This window comes from Rhopalosiphum padi, chromosome 1 (genome assembly GCF_020882245.1).
Source record: "Rhopalosiphum padi isolate XX-2018 chromosome 1, ASM2088224v1, whole genome shotgun sequence".
Lineage (NCBI taxonomy): Eukaryota > Metazoa > Arthropoda > Insecta > Hemiptera > Aphididae > Rhopalosiphum > Rhopalosiphum padi.
Window position 1 is genome coordinate 62587091 of NC_083597.1, and position 17925 is coordinate 62605015.

The 17925-nt window shown below is 28.5% G+C and overlaps 1 protein-coding gene across 1 annotated transcript in view; it reads left to right on the top strand.

Moving 5' to 3' along the window:
* Positions 1 to 307: 307 nt before the first annotated feature.
* LOC132917232 (serine proteinase stubble) overlaps positions 308 to 17925 on the top strand; it is a 32685-nt gene continuing 15067 nt past the window's right edge. Inside the window, exon 1 of the mRNA XM_060977870.1 lies at positions 308 to 787. The gene's annotated coding sequence lies outside the window, so the exon portion shown is untranslated. The remainder of the gene's footprint in view (positions 788 to 17925) is intronic.

Sequence of the window (17925 nt, forward strand, 5' to 3'; positions counted from 1 at the left end):
AGAACATAATGGTGTATCGTGCATGATAATAATTATATATATATTATGTAGATATAAGCGTATAGAACACAATGTAAACACTTATCGGTACGCGTATTAAAATGTAAAACGTACCGATGAATAATAATAGTAATAATAATAATTCTCCCGCTGTGCTCTGGTGTGGCATAAGTAATAACATTATTTTAGAACGTATAATAATAATAATAATAATATGACCCACTCCTACGGTTCCCCCCCGATTGCAACAATCGCGACGGAGGCGGCAAGGATCCGTCTGTCAAAGCCACGTGCTCGTCTCGAACGCCGCGAATACCGGCAGTCACCCGCGTTCCGTTTGCCCGACCGCTACACACTGACCAGATAAAAAAATAATATAAATAATATACAAACATATAAATAAAATAATAAAAATAGCACTGGTCAATGTATCATACCTATTGCGATCGTAATAATAATAACAATAATTTATAAGTCGACGGTTATTTGATTTCGATTTCATTACTATGCGAGTTACGTTACGCGTGTATTGCTAGTTGTCCGATAATGATCGTTGATTGAATCGCGTGTGTTCAAGTGCAGCAGTGTGTTGTGGTGTGCAATATACCAACGACGGTCGATAGAATATAGTTTATAATTTTTATTATTATTCTCTTACCAGGCGAATTCATATTTTTATTCGTTTATTTTAATGATATCGCGAGTTCTTCAGCGCGGACTATGCAGGCCGGGGATACCAGGCGTGCCAAGTCAATGAATAGTTATTGAAAAACTAAACGAAAATCAGGTACATATTAAAATATTATTACTATTATAATTATATTAATATCATATAGTAAGTAGCTGATACTTTTTACGTATAATTAAAAATAGTATAATGTATAATATACTATTTAATATAATAATATATTTTATTTATTTGAAAAACATTTTATATTTTCTGCAAACATTTTCCGTCTTAACACGATATTACCTAGATACTATTTTTTTAATGTAGTTCAAATTTTCGATAAAACCGTTAATTTCAAATGAAATATTTATACTTAAAAAAAAAATATCAAAATTGTTGTAGAATTGCCATAAACATTGTTAGTAATTTAAATTAAATAGTCACTCGAGAATATATTAAAATATATATAAATATATATATATATATATTTATTTATTTATTTATTTATTTATTTTGCGCAATTTAATGGTCGAAGTAAATATTTTTACAATGAAAAATATTTGATAACAACTATGTATACGACTATTTAAGTCTCTGTAAAATATAATTATGGAACATATAAATATTTTTAGCTGAAATGTACACACATATATATTATGATATTTGTAGAAAACGTTACAAGTATGAGTAAAATGTAGATCAGTAGTTAAAATAAAATATTTTGACCTTTTTATTATAATGGCACATCGGCATTACAATCAAGAATTAAGATAATATACAATTTAATAGAATATAAAATACACCACCATACTGACCTACTAGTTATAATATCGAAAAAAAATACAGTTAAAAATATATTTCCAGTAAAATTTAAATAATGTATGTGCATACAGAATAAAATCGTGTTACAGCATTTACTTTGTTTTAAAGTACAATCATTTTTTAACGATTTTTAAATCACCGGTTGTTTGAGTATATTATAATGTAGTAAATATGTAATAATAATATATGCTATTGCATGAATAAAACATTCGAAAAATGTAAAACGGTTTTTACTACATATTCGCAAGTAGTAAAGGTACTTGAAATAATGATAAGTCGTGTGGGTCAATGATAATAGATACGTCAAATTGACTGGATAGAGGGATACGGAAAAAAAATAAAGAAGGAAAAAAAGATCAACCGGTTTTTGTTGTATGGTCAGAAGAATAAAAAAAAAAAACAGTAAGAAGAAATATACTGTACGTGTGTCGTATGATTGAAAAAGCCGACAACTGTGCGCTCTCTAGCTAGACAGGATTGTCGTGTTTAAACGGCTCCAGAAATGGCAAAGATGGCCCCAAAACAACTGCCGCCGTGATTTCTGTAATTGGTAAAATTGGTCGGGGAATTTTTTTTTCCTCTCGTAGGGAGGCGTAATTTATTTTAGGCGACTTCCAACGACACCTTTTTAGGATATGTCCATTTTACGGACATCTCGGTCACAAACTATGGGCTTTAGTGCTATAAACACTTAAGTATTGCATGCATAAGGGAGTACGCTACACCATTGGCTTAAGTATACACTCGATGTAGTGGTTTTCTTAAAAGTCAACGATATATTTATATAACGAATGGACTATTATTATTTTTAATCACACCCAAATAACTGCAATAGCTATATTATAAGATATATTTATGAAAACAAAATAATAATATTTACTTATATTAAGTTATAAATGTTGGGTCTGTGTAGTAAAATCTAATAATTTATTAGCGAGAAAGTCATAAACAAATAGCATTTTATACTTATAGTAGGACCCAATGGCTACATCGTAGACGAACATCAGCGTATATAATGTATCATTATCATAGGAAAAAATAATACTTATGAGTTCATAAAATACTTTCTTTTAAATATTGTTGTAGTAGTCTTATAAAATGAAATTATTAAAATTACCTATTCACAATATTATAATAATAATAGCGCTTTGAGCGATGGCCATAAGTCACTTGTTAAATCTAAGAACAGTATTTATCTAATTACATAATAAATAACATAAAAAAAATAACTGTTTGCTCAAACCATTCTCACGGTTGTAAAAACGAAATAATATTTACATTCTCCGTCTTATTACTATATACTCAAATTTATTAAATTGCCTAAGCAATCTTTAAGCCTACGGTTTTTATTCAAATGCATTTCCTCACGTCGTCATCATATAAAAATCTTCCGATTCGAATATCCAATTATAGCTTTAAACATTGATTATAATAAAAAGTTATGATAGTATACATTTTAACCAAACCATTAAATCAAAGCACCAAGTTCATTACATTAGTCGTACGTCAATATAATAACATTCCATAAAAGTCATATTATGTGTTTCATCAAATACGTACAAGCAACTGATTAATTATTTATGATATATTATATTTCACATTATAAACTTACTGCTCTACAACGTACGCCCATCCACAATCATTACACGCACGTTTATTTTTATAGAACATAAAATATATTATTGAGTTTCTTATAAAGTAATAATATTCCAAGTTTGAATAATGTTTGTATACATTTTCTACGTGACTTCTGTAGCAGACTTCCCGCGTTGGAAAAATAACAATCATTGAACCATAAACGTTGCACCTAGTGCTATCATGTAAATAGTAAAACATATGTAAAATATATGGACAACGAGTGAAACTCTATTGTTGCATAATATACCAAATGCATCCGTGATTAAGGTGTACTTTGTGAATCAAAGCAAATCGAGGAATAAAGATTTTCTATTCAACGAGGTGTATAAGAGAATACATATTAGAAAAGTGCATTGTGTTGCGATGAATAGTTTATGATGTGTACCTTATATATTTGTACGGGACGTGCATTTAATAATTCAATAATAATAAAAAAAAACTATTAATTACCTATTGTAGTTTTAACCAATAAAATTTACGGTGATAAAATAAAGTGCACTTTTACTATAACCTGGATCCAATATAGTGTATGTTAAACCACCGTTGTATGTAGAATATTTAATTATTTTAATAAAATACAAAAATGCGCTGTTGTATAATTATATTTCGATACGTTTGATATTATATTATCACATTATGCTATAAAATAATACGTTTAAAATTCACAATATGTGAATAGGTTATACCTAAAATATAATAACACATAGAAAATTAAATCAAAATATTAACCGAACTCTTGAAATCGAAAATTTGAAAAAATATTACTCGTCTTGATAATAACTATAACTATATATATATATATATATATACATTTTTTTTTTGTTGATAATGTACCTGTTGCAAAATAATAAAAGTCGGAATAAAAAGCTTAGTATAATAGATTTACCGTATAAATCCACCGATACGGATATCTAGCGAAGTCAAATTATTGTTCGCAGAACTTGCACGCATATACAGCCGCGGCAACAAAATATATGCATACAAGAAAGCGATAAAGTCGTGGTTTTAGTTTTATGGTCATGCCGCCGCGCCGCCGGTGCGTACGACTACGGTGCATGCCTCTATCAACGTTCAACGTGTTAGAATAATATCGTTTTGCTACTGTTATAATAGGACACCGTGCTACGTATTATTATGACACTGTACGGGACGTGTACAAAATAAAATAAAAACAAATAAACAATTTTCTCCGAGATATCATGTTTTTATCACCTTATTTGTTGCGAAAATATAACGATCATGACCGTAAACATATTAATATAATATTATCGTCTGTTGTGGTGAACTGATATTATTATATTTATACAACTTAATAATATAATATTATTATACAGCGTACTTCGCAAGACCAGTAATCAAAACCTAATATATATATATATTGATATAAATAATAGTAAACGTGAAAAACGCAATACACCGTATACATATATATATATATAAAATATAACGACATAACGCTGCGGCTATATTATATGTATCTATAGCCGCTTACCTATATATTATAGTATACGATATTATTGAACGCGTGTTCGATTCACGCGCATACATCTTTGTGTAAGTACATTATAATATTATAAGTCGTATATGCGTGAGCTATAACTGCTAAGTACCAATTTCGTTTATTACCTAGGTAAATATGTTTACCAAGATTGTTTCTATGTTAATACACAACCATAAAACTGTCGTTATTATTTCTGTATCGAATAGTCGACTGACTTTTATTATTTGAAAAAATTACCATAAAATACGTTTACGTGCAATCCATCGGCTTACGCTTATCATAAAAGACGGTAACGTTGTTTCGATTACACGTCCGTATTCCAAGTGAACTCTGTAAGAAGATAATTGAATTCCTGTTCAATCTGAGAGGTTTTGAAACGCATAGTATCCATATTTTCGTCAAGTAAATAATGGAAGTATATTATACTATACGAGTACTAGAGAGTTTAGGCGACATTAATATAACCTCGAAAAATTAATTTAGAATAATAGAATATAGACGCATATTATAAAATTATAATATACTATTATTATACCGAATACGATCACGAAATCAAAATTATATAATTTTATATAATCGAACCATTATAAAAAGGTCATTTATTTTATTTAACGTGTATACGGTATACCCACGTATACATAATTATTATTTAATTTCCTTGCGATTGTAATTAAACATATCATACTTACCGTTAACGCGATAATAATATGTCGGAATATGTGAATAAATGATTACGAATAATATATTTTGTACAATCAAAATTTAGCGATTGCTGGGCTTCAGCATTTACTTAAAAGCTAATAATCGCATAATCGATGAACCGTCGTAATAAAATAATTATTTCATTAGAATAGTTTGCGTGATAATTAACGGAAAATTGATAAAAAAAGAAAATCTGATTTGCTTGTATCGCGGTTCTAAGCAAACACAATGAAGTTAATCAACAGTAATTATCCGGGTTGGCGAAAATCTATGTCTTCTATATTAGCGTTTAGTGAAATGTACTATTAATTAGTCACCTTCCAATTTATTTTATTCGGACCGTGTCTAACCTAGATTAACAAGACCATAAATGTTAGTACATACACACCAAAATAAAAAAAAAACATTTTAATCAACAACTCATAAAACGTCTAAAATTTTAGGGTGACAGGTATAAACGGATATTTATGTTTTTTATTACTTTATTATTTTAATTACTTTCCTATTTTGCTTTCGCATGAGAAAACCAGCAGTTGTAGGATAGCCAACCGGTCTGATTAAAATCTTTTTTATTTTTAATGAATTATTATTTATACGTGCCCTTGAAACTATAACTCTTAATTTCTATTAAAATATAGTGTACCGAGCCCAAAAAACTGGTTTGTTCCTTCCGAGCAATACCAAAAAAATATGATTTATTATTATTTATTTTAACTTTAGGTACATACATATCGATTAGGTAATTAATATCTAAACAATAAAATAATGTAGTAGAATTTGGCCTCATAAAAAAAAAAATAGAATAATTAGAACATTTCAGCAGTTAACGAATAATAATATAAATTTACATGATGATATTTTTATTATCGTTTGAAACATGAATATATTATTTGAAAACGTGTTTAATTGTCTTAAACCAGATAGTCGAAAAGTATAATTATTATACGCGCGTTTGAAAAATAAGTTCAATAAACGGAATGATTACTATTTGTTTTGTCGATAATCATCGTTATGTGATTTTGAACAAGTATTATAATAACAGGTCATTATAAATGTATAATTCATCTTGCGCTATAATAACATGATGAAAGACACGTATGTACATTTACATGCCTAATAATTTATTTTGATTTTGAGTATATAAAAAAAAAAAAACTATCTATCCGTCTATTATATTATACACACGAGAGTGCGCGTCATATAATTCATATGATTTAATAAAACTTAAACATATATAATGTAATATTATAATATTATAAGTATCAACATCGAGTATTAGCTAAATAAAAACTGCATTATAATCATAGTTTTTAATGTGTTTAATTGAAAATAAATATAGGTACTAATCCATGGAATTATTTTATTAGTTTTATTTGCTTACTATACACACATATTATGGCTTACAATATTTTGTTATGTTACTATAAATAATCGTACACATAAATCTAATTCTCCGGTAGTCTATGGATTCGGGATTTCGAAATTAAAATATGCTTTGACTATTAAGCGGAATGATGAAATCCTTTATTCGGAACACTATATACACTATAGAAATAATAATGACAATGATATATGTTAATATATTGGGCGTATGACAAATTTCCTAAACATTTTTTTTTTTTTTTAAATATTTCAACCAGAATCGTAAGTATAACAATAAGAACTAGATGATAGTTTTCAGTTAAAATATTATCATATCAATGCCGAAATGTCGCGGTTTCTCGTACATTATGTTTATAGAATAAAAGTGTCACAAATTGGTTATGATTACATTCGTTTGTCTTTTAAATAACGACCAAAATATAGTAGAGCTTTCCCGTATCACTCTCACCAGTCTCACTAGCCTTCAGATACACGTTTACGTATAATATATATTATCAACGTTATACTTTTTCCATATCATTCATCAGTCTTACTGCATTTTATACTGGACGGTTAACCGAATCACTCAAATGGAACCTCGCGTAGAGATTGAATGTAACATCGTATCCTTGTGGGGATTTGTAAATCGAATTTCCCGCGGGGCTCGAAAAAAGTATTCGTATAAAGGACTTAAAGGGGATACGCTAGCTATATCCGGAATATATACGTTCGCCGCAATTTATCTGTTTTGTTTTTTCGACCTTATATATCCTTTATATATTCTATGTACGGTTTTTATTGCCATTTCGACGCTTTTGGACCTGGTTTGAACGGCCAATAAAATTAAAAATATATATATAAAATATAAAATAAATAAATACAATATGTACCTATACAGTATACGGATATATCTAACTGTAATATATATATATATATATATATATACATGAGAAGCAAATTCGTACAAACACGGACACGACCGAAACCATTGAAATCATTCAGATAACGATTTATGCTCAAATTTATGTTTGCGTGCGAGTTTTATTATACATAATAATACGTACCTATGCTAACAACCAAACAAAATAATATGATTATTACAGTGTCCTAGAAAACGACTATAGCTGGGCGGCTGGTGTGTGATGGTTTTTATTGGGTGTTCAAAGTGATTCTGCAAATCATAATAATTATATAGGTATACGAGGTAATGGCAATGTCCACTGCCAAATATTGATTTTCACCCAAACCCAAATTCCATGTTAAACTCTCTGAATTTAGAAATAAATAATATCATTTATATAAACTTACTATACAACGTGCAGTATTTTATTTTTATGGCATATAATTAATACTTACGGTAAAAAATATATTTCAACTATTGTTATAAAAAAATATACATAAAATATTATTCTACTAATAATCATATTATAATACACATTAATTAAATTCAGTATGTAATAAAATTATGCAGAGTATATTAAAAAGCGTAAATCGTTGAATATTTTACTATAATAAATAGGTACCGTTGTCTGTACATTGATTCCAATCAGACAAAACTTAAAGTTATAGAACTATCAAATGAAGAATAAATGTTACGATTACTTATTATCACATAATATCATTATGATGCATTAAGAACACGGAATCTTTGTTGTAATTACACATGCGTTATTCGGCCACTATTGAAGTCTAATTTAATATTAAATACCTTTTAAAATATTAATTGCATTGATTTTAATATAACTAAAATATTTTATACATTTACGTTAGTTATACAAACCTATATGATATAATATATAAATCGTACGTATTATATTATATTATACTGTAATACTATGTTATGTATTGTGTTTTTACGAGATTCGATACACTACACGATAAATAAATAAGTAATTATAACCAATAAGAGAGTCTATATGACTCGCGTACTAGCTTCATTAATACATATATACGGATTGTACATGAATATGCGTTTTAACAACCATTTTCGCACTAATGTTTTCTAGTATTTTCCATAAATTTCTTTTAAAACGAATTATACGCGATTGTTTGCGAGCTTTTGAACCGAACACTTTCACCTGATCCCGCGGCTGACTCGTGTACCTATATATGTTTATAGTGTACATGTATTAACGCGTTAATAATGTATGTTTGGCTCTAATAACTCTGCAGACAACGATATACTTGCTCTTTGTTTTTCCGAGTAATAATAATATCGTGTGTGTGTATATATATATATATATATAATAATAATAATTAAGTAGAAGATGGGAAAATTAACGTCCTACATACAACACTCCCGACGTGCACATTATATCCTGCACTCAGTATGTGCACGGTGCGTACAATATAATATGTATAACGATTTTAATTAACACCGGAGACGTGTTTGTAAGCCGGATGTCACATGATGTCTCCGCGTATGGACGATCATCTGCAGGTCGTATCATTTTCGCGCGCATACACAAATATCTATGTAGTAGCTACAGCAGCAGTACAATATAATAACAATCATCTCAACGGATTTACGAGAAAATTAGACGTTTTTCTGTTAATACGCAATGACTGGAGACAAACTCACGCTCAGCCGCAATACTAAATAACTACAGGTACGATTATCGCGTGAAACGTATTAATGTATAATTACCTACTTAAGTCCATCCACCACATGAGTACACGAACTATTATTGTTATTTCGTTTTATTATTAGCGTTTTGAAAGACCAACGTTAACATTATGTGACATACCTAATTAAACAAATTAACAAGCAACACTTGTAAACGCAAACATTTAGAATTTTGGAAATTACATGTATATATATATATATATATAAGAAAAATGATACGTATGTATATTGTATAAACTATATATACATAAAAAAATGACATTATTTTTATCTTTGTCAAACTTTTGTTTGTTTCTATTTTGTGTTATATATTTCTACGTATGACGAGTTTAACTAGTCGTAAAAAAAGAAAACATCGAAGAAAAATATCAACATGTGCTTAAAGTAAATCTTCATTTTTGTTTTGAAAAAATGCTTATCTACTATTATAACTACGTAACAAAACTTTGGCATTTTACCAACTGTGAACTGGGGTGAAGGTACATGAACAAATTGTTTTTATTATGATAAGATAGATAACAAAAATGTTTTTAGTAAAAATTAAAATATTTTTTAAGATAAGAATGTTAAAAAAAAAAATTGACCCATTAATCAAATAAATTATACGAGTAACAGTACCAAGGTACCTAGGTACAATCGTCTTTGCTTATAAAATATACAAACAAATATTCTAAAACGAAGAAGAATATACAGATGCTTCAATAATATATTACATTTAAATTCATCAGGATATTGAAACCGAGTTCAACCAGTTACTGCGGTTAGGAAATAACAATTTGTGATACAATCGTGGTTGACCGATTTCTACCGATTGCCGCAATGATTATTTTTCGTGTCATTATACAAGACTTATACGTACCATTCTCATTAAACCCATCTCTGACATAATTATTTTCATAATAATAACAGTCCGCCGACGAGTACCGTTGTCGAATCAATCGGAAACCGAATTGGCTTGTATACAAATAATAATATTATATTATAATCTTGCTCAGTACACAGCACCGGTCTACTGCAGCGCCAACACCGACGATGATCCGGTAGTCCATTGCGTGAACGATACCTACGACGTTATAATAATTGTCATGTGTAGGTACTATTACGAACGTCACCGACGAGATAGTATTATTATGATATAGGTAGGTAGGTCGGTAGACAGTAATAATAATAATAATGTGGTCGAAACGTCTCACGGGAACCGCGCTTTTGTTTGGCCACCGGTCGCGAACCGCGTCGGGGAGTAAGAACGTCGGAATATTATGCGTAAAAAATAAATTACAAAATAAAAGATTGCTATGGGCTCCGGACGATGTGACCCCCTAAAACGCGGAGAGAAAAAACTACTGCGCTCCGACCGGGTTTAATTTAATTACAATAAAAAAAAAAAGAAAGATAATCGCGAATAAGGCACAGGGCCGCAGGGTGTGATTTGTGGAATTTTAACGACCAAACCCTCCGGGGGGGAACGTTCTGCACACTCACGAGCACACGCTCTCTAACACATATGACCGCATACGCACTCACACATGTATAACGAGATTACCGGTTACTATCATCGGCAGTACCTATATATACCCGTAACTAGAATGACCGCGCGTACTCTGATCGTAGAAACGATTCGTGTTGAGAACGGCATGAGATAAATGGGGCTCGTGTGTTGAATTGACAGTGACAGAAACGGACCAAAATGATCAAACGTCATTGAAAATAACGAAAATATAATAATAGAGTTTGCAAATATTCTTTGTTATTATTATTATTATTAATAATTATTATTATAATGAACGTATATTTTTTTAACAAAATCAGAAATTTCGTTTTTAAGGTGAAAATATGAAAATAATTTAATATTTTAATGTATTCGCAGATATCATATTATAATATTATATACTATACATTATAAAGGTAGTTATAAAAACGCGTGCACTATGAATATTATTTGCAAATTAATATTTGTATACCGTTTTTTTTATTATTTTTTTTTTAGTAGATAAACATTATATATTGGCAGATGTAATAACTATGACCTTGTAACTGAGTCTGTATTATATAGAAAATCATGGTGAAATTTACACTTTATTATCAGAAACTTAAAAAAAAAAAAAAACAAAGTACCTACAATATTAGGTTCTTTTCGTTCAGACTATTATTATAATATCCGTGAAAACGAGTTGACCTATCTATTTTTTTATTTTTTATTTTTTAAACAATCGTTTAATCCCTTTATTAAATATTATTATAATACTACTACAGGTACCTACATGATATTTATATATTTATTATTATTTATTTTTTTTTTGTCAAAATTCTAGAATAAACATTATTGATTTTCTATTTTTATTGGTTGGACGTAGGTACAGCATGAATATGATTAGATTTTGGCTGACAAAAATTTCTAATCAATACTTACACTCGCATATGTGTTATCTGATGAAAACAACTTTATTACTAATCTTAAAAAGATGCAAAAGACATCCGGAGGGTTTCTTATGCTAGCATAAAATTGCAATTGAAAACCAGTTTGTTCAGTATTTCAGTCACACGATTTCAATGCTTTCAAGCGAGATACGTTTATTGAAGTGCATTCACGATTCACTATCAAACAATTATTAAACGGTTCTTTACTTCGTGGAGATTTTATTTTATCTATTCTTATTTTGAATTTTTTAAACTCAAAAACATTATGAAGTTCTATAATTTAAGTTTTCAGTTGATAGCATTAACTCGTGTTGAAAATCAAAGTTTAAATTATTTAATTTTACATGATGTATATATTTCTTAATCGATTAGTTAGTAAATCTTTTTCATCGCTATAACAGCTATTAGACATTATTATAATCTATGGTACTTATAATTTGATATGAATTAAAAGAAATATACATGTATTTTATAGTATTAATATTTATAAGCATTCTTGATTTTATCACAGAACAGATTAAATTTAATTTAATCTATTCTATGATTTTATAACTATAATTAAACATGTAACACGGTAAATAGGTTAAGCTATATTATGTTAAAATAGATTTGTATACAATACTTATATTATATGTTTAAGTAAAACGATTATAATTAAATAATAATTAATGTTAATATTCTTGAATACCACGAATCTATTAAAGAACTTATTGAAACTCAAAATTATCAAATCATCTAATAATTATTTTAATTTCTGTGGAATTTAATAAATAATAAATATTGCAAATTATAAATAATTAAAGATAACAGATCATAAGTCTCATAAGACATATAAGACTTTTTAAACAAAGTATTTAATATTTGACATTAAAATATTATATTCTACTATAATATTTTTTATATTTAGGCAGTGTAAAATAACAGTTAAGATATATATTTTAAAGGTAATAATAATTGCCTATTATTAAAATAATCCGTTTTTTAGTTTTCAAATTTAAATCACGAATATTTTCGTCATGATAAAATGATTTACAAATCAACTAATTGAGTTGATTTAATATGATAACTTTTTATATAGTGTAGAAAAATGACAATTTTATAATGTTTACAATAAACATTGTAAATATAATATCTATTTTACAGCGTCATAATTATAGGTAAAGTAAATAAGTATATATTTTTTTATAATCCGATTCTCAAGTAAATAGCCATGAAAATTGTAATAATCATTGTGGTTTTTTTGCGTTTATCTCTTTGCTCCACTAACAGTCTTAAAAAAAGATTCTGCGGGACAAATCACATCGAATTAGACGCTATAAGCAGTGAGTAACTACGTAAAATACAATACTATGGTACAAAACAATATAATAATAATAATAATAATAATAATAACAACAATAATATAAGTAAGTGACCAAAGTTTTCAGGTTACTAGATTGAGAAGACGGTTGTTAACGCCGTATCTAATGGCCTGCTCGTAGCGTGTCAAAACGTATGAATTCCTAAGAACAGCTGATCCGGACCAACCATTATCTGAAGGTTTTTGATAAAGTTTCGTGTACAGCTTAACCCGTATTATATTCCGTATCGTTATATTCCGTAATTGGACAGGAAAAGGTAACAATAAAAAAATAAAAATACACCAATTATGGAAAACTCATTCGACCGCAGATGATCTGAACAAATAAGATTTGCGCCGATGGGTTAAAAATGTTAAACAAACTTTCAGCGCTCGTTGCGCAAAAATAGAACTGAAATAAATAATCACCGTGTATTACCTACATTTTAAACTAAAAAAATAAACATATCAATCATATTATTATATCCATCGTAATAGGTATGACGACGGTTGATGAATGTTTAATGGACATTTAATCATTGGAGTTTAACAAAGATCGTAATACTATTGTATCCGAGTATAATACAAGTGTAAAACGGTATTATAATGGTTATATAATTGATAGTTAACACTTAAGTGTACAAATATCTTAAAAATCAGTTTCATGATATTATTTTATCACGCGCAGTTTAAAAACCTAATACGACATCTAATAGATTAATCACCCAGGAAACAAATCAATGTGTAAAATAGAAAAAAATTAAATATGATAATATTTAAATACTGGATGAATATCTAAACTATACGTATTTTAAAATAATTATAATATTTAAAACATTTCCCTTTAAATTTGTATACAAAATTTAAAATCTACTAATTTATCTTATATTTTCTTGAATAAAAATCAAATTTTGTTATTTCATTTTAAACGAGTGTTGTCTTGACCTAGTATATATATATATAATATCGTAAGTGATTCCTTTATAGATTTGTCTAAGCAAATAATTTACATACATTTATTTTTATTCGTTATTATTAAATATTATATAACATAAGGTGATTTAAAAAATAAAAGTTCTTAACAAAAATAAATGTGTTACACCCATGTATAAAATTATAAAATATATGGTATAAAATACCATTAAAATGGACATAAATATTAATTCTAGCGTATCGTTCAAGTATATAATTTAAGAACTTAAGAATTACGTTTTTATAATGCGTTATCATTATTTTTAAGTATTTTATTATTGAGATACTTTCACGGCTATAATAAATTGATTTGAACATTTCGCTATAATCGCAATGCGTTTTTTTTAAAAGTACGAATTTATTAAAGACGACATCGTTAAACGGTACAAACACGAAAGTGCTATTATATTATCGTTCTTTATACCATAAAAATTATTTAAATATTATGTTTTTACATATGCAAATAGGCATCACTGAAATATTTAATAAAAAAAATAAATACTAATAATAATATTTATTTACTATATTATGTAGAAGATGAAAAAAACAAAACAAAAAATGTTTACAGGACGATGTCTGCCGATCCCCGATCGTTATGTTTTTAGGTATGCGTTTTTCATAAAATATTTATAGAGAAAAAAGTTGATTGAAAAATCTATAACGTTTTCGTTTATACAGCGCGCAGAGACACGTCATAAAATTATTATCGTCAAGCAATTTTTCTCACTCGCACAACAACTGCAAAGTACCTATATAATATAATAAAGTCTGTAATATTGTATGTATACATATAGTAATACATTTGCCGTCGATAATAACTATACATACCTAATATTAGGTACTTATACTACGGCAATTTGTTTTCCGTACCATAAGAACAAAATCAAAACTAACGAAAAAAAAATTAAAACAATTTCCTAAACAGGTCGGTGGCAAAAATCGTTATTAATTGTACGTATTCGCGGGCAACACAATAATAATAACATACCGCGAGATGACGTTCCATCGCGACGGCGGTGTCGGATGCCGATTAGAGACGTATAGGTATTATACCGGACGCGGTTTCTCCGTGTGGTCACTATATACCTATACACACTCGTCTCACTTGTATATTATAACGTTATTTGTATAATAACTATACACATCAAACACGTGCTACCGCCGCGCGGATAATTGTTGTTGTCGGGTGCCATTATCACCGGTCGCGCCGCTTAAGTAACGATCGCCCAATTATTATTGTAATGATATGATATTGTTATTATTATTTATTTTTTCGGCAAAAAACTACCAAATAGAAAGTGAATCCGGCGGTGAGGCGATGTGTGCCTGTAGATAGACGAGCGCGGTCCACGCGCGCGCTACACAGGCAGACGCGTCATTGAAACGATTACGACGACATACGCACACGCACACAATATAAACGGCTGCTATTGTCGTGGAAAGTTCATTGTGCCTTGTACTCACGCACGCACGCACACAAATTCGGTTACGTCCGTAACACACACACACGCACGTGAAATGCTCGCAGCGTGTCACATGCGAGGACGGCCTTCCGAAAAAAAAAAAATTAAAAATTATAATAACAATGATAATTAAGAGTAAAAAAAAAAAAAAAATGTGAAAAAACTTTCCTCTCGCGCGTGACGTAAGCTCGCGGAGGCGACGCGAATAAAATTGTGCAACACCCGTCGTCATATTATTGTTGTCGCGTAAGTCACATAACTCATAACACAATAACGCGGATGACACGTCATCGAATTCGTACAATACAGGTAGGTACCTCATCTATACGGGGCCGCTGCAGTGTAGTAGGTCAAGACGACGCGTGTTCGTCGTAATAGGTTGGGTATATTATAGTATGATGTTATGTGTGGTTCGGCAATAATGACGATGAATAATATTAAGTATGTTTATTTTTGAGACGTCCGGCTGTCGACACGCGGGCACCCACACTCTTTGTACACTAACAATTTATACTGTACTAAAGTACACCTATATGATATTATATAAATGTGTATACAACCCAAATGAGATAATCGATGGAGCGTTTTGCTGGAGTAGTAGGAAAGCACAAATCATTAATTCATATAGTACCTAGTTGGTAAAGGTACAAAATATAATTCAGTTTATTCAAAATTGATTAACATTGAACATTTTCATTGATTATTAACTTGAAAAAACAATTCAATATCAAATACAATAAAAAAGAATTTTTTTTATCACATTTATAAAAAAAAATATGTCTTACAATAGAAATCATATTATAAACTATATAATACATTTTTATTATATTGTAAGATAGAACAGACGTAATATTACTTTCAGGAAATAAAAATGCGTTATTTTTTCTTTTTATAAAAAAAAAACATTTTTACACATATCACGTGATTTATTTCATAAAAAATTACAAATTGATCTTAAAAGCTGATACACAGTGATTTATGGTGTTCTACTAGAATAGTCACTGTCAGTTTTATTTTGTAGTCATTGCAAGTTATCAAGGTAGTTGCAAAGAGTCAGATAATTTGTCGGTACGATTTATAATATGTGAAGATAATACCATCAATAAAGTCATGTTGGAAATAACTACGAATGACGTTTCAGCAAGACATTTTTTTAAGTAATAATATTGGACTGTTTTATTTATAAAAAGATTATTATTTCTACTTTTTTACCTACTTACATATTTTATTATAATACATATACTACATAAGTAAAACAATATAAATAAAACAAAATAATATATTTTTTATTGTGTTAAAATAAGTAATGGATACGTTAATTATATAAATATATATACCATATTTATTTATAAGTTAAAAGTTTACATTTTTTTATTTTGATTGTGACATGTTATTTATGTTGGCTTTTGTTTATTAACGTTTTTGGTAGTTACTTAACTATTGTGACAGTCTCTTTATCTATAAATAATATAATGTGTTATCTTGTTTCTTATTATTTGTTTAGATTTTTCGTTTTCAACAGGAAATTAATTACAAGATGGTCCATATTTATTTCGTATTGAACATCTTCATAGTTGTGTTTACTAGTTCATATTATACTAGTATATATATAGAGAGAGAGATATTGTACCTACATGTACCTACATCGATTTTATTACGTGTGTTTTTTCCATCTCATTTCCTTCTTCTACACAATGTTTCCTTAGAGATGAACAAAAATAACATCATATTGTGGTTATTATATTGCTATTATTGAATATCACGCTGATTTGTTTAAATTAGGTCATTATTCACGGTTTGTTTTATACACAAACTCGGACGACACCAGATTGTGGTTTCTAATATTATGATTGTTGTCCTGAGGCCTACATTGGTACGATTTTTTCGTGTACGTACATTTGTGTTTAGGAACACAATACCTGATATTATTATATTATTGTATTATTTATACCAACGTTTCTCGAGTTATTTTACTTGTGATATACTAACCGAATGATGAGTATTGATAAAAAAAATGTATTAATCGCAACAAAATTAATATATAAATTGTGTATTTGAAGAGTATAGATTTATTTCTGTTTTAAATCAATAAGGCCATTAAATTATATATACACAACGACTAGTACTTGTCTTACAATTGTGTTCAGAAATTCAACAATGTCAGCGATTTTTTTTTAAGAATATTAACACAGTTACAAACAAGACCATTTGTAACATAAAAACATGTTTTCAGGGTTTATTTTTATTGTCTACTTTGTATATAATGATAGTCACGAAAAAACCTAATATTAGCTATTTATATTTTATATGTTTTGTTAAACTTAAATAACCATTATAACGCACTTTCTGTATTGATTAATTTTATTTAAAAAAATATGCAAATGTTGAGTTGTATTGTTACTTTTTCGTAAG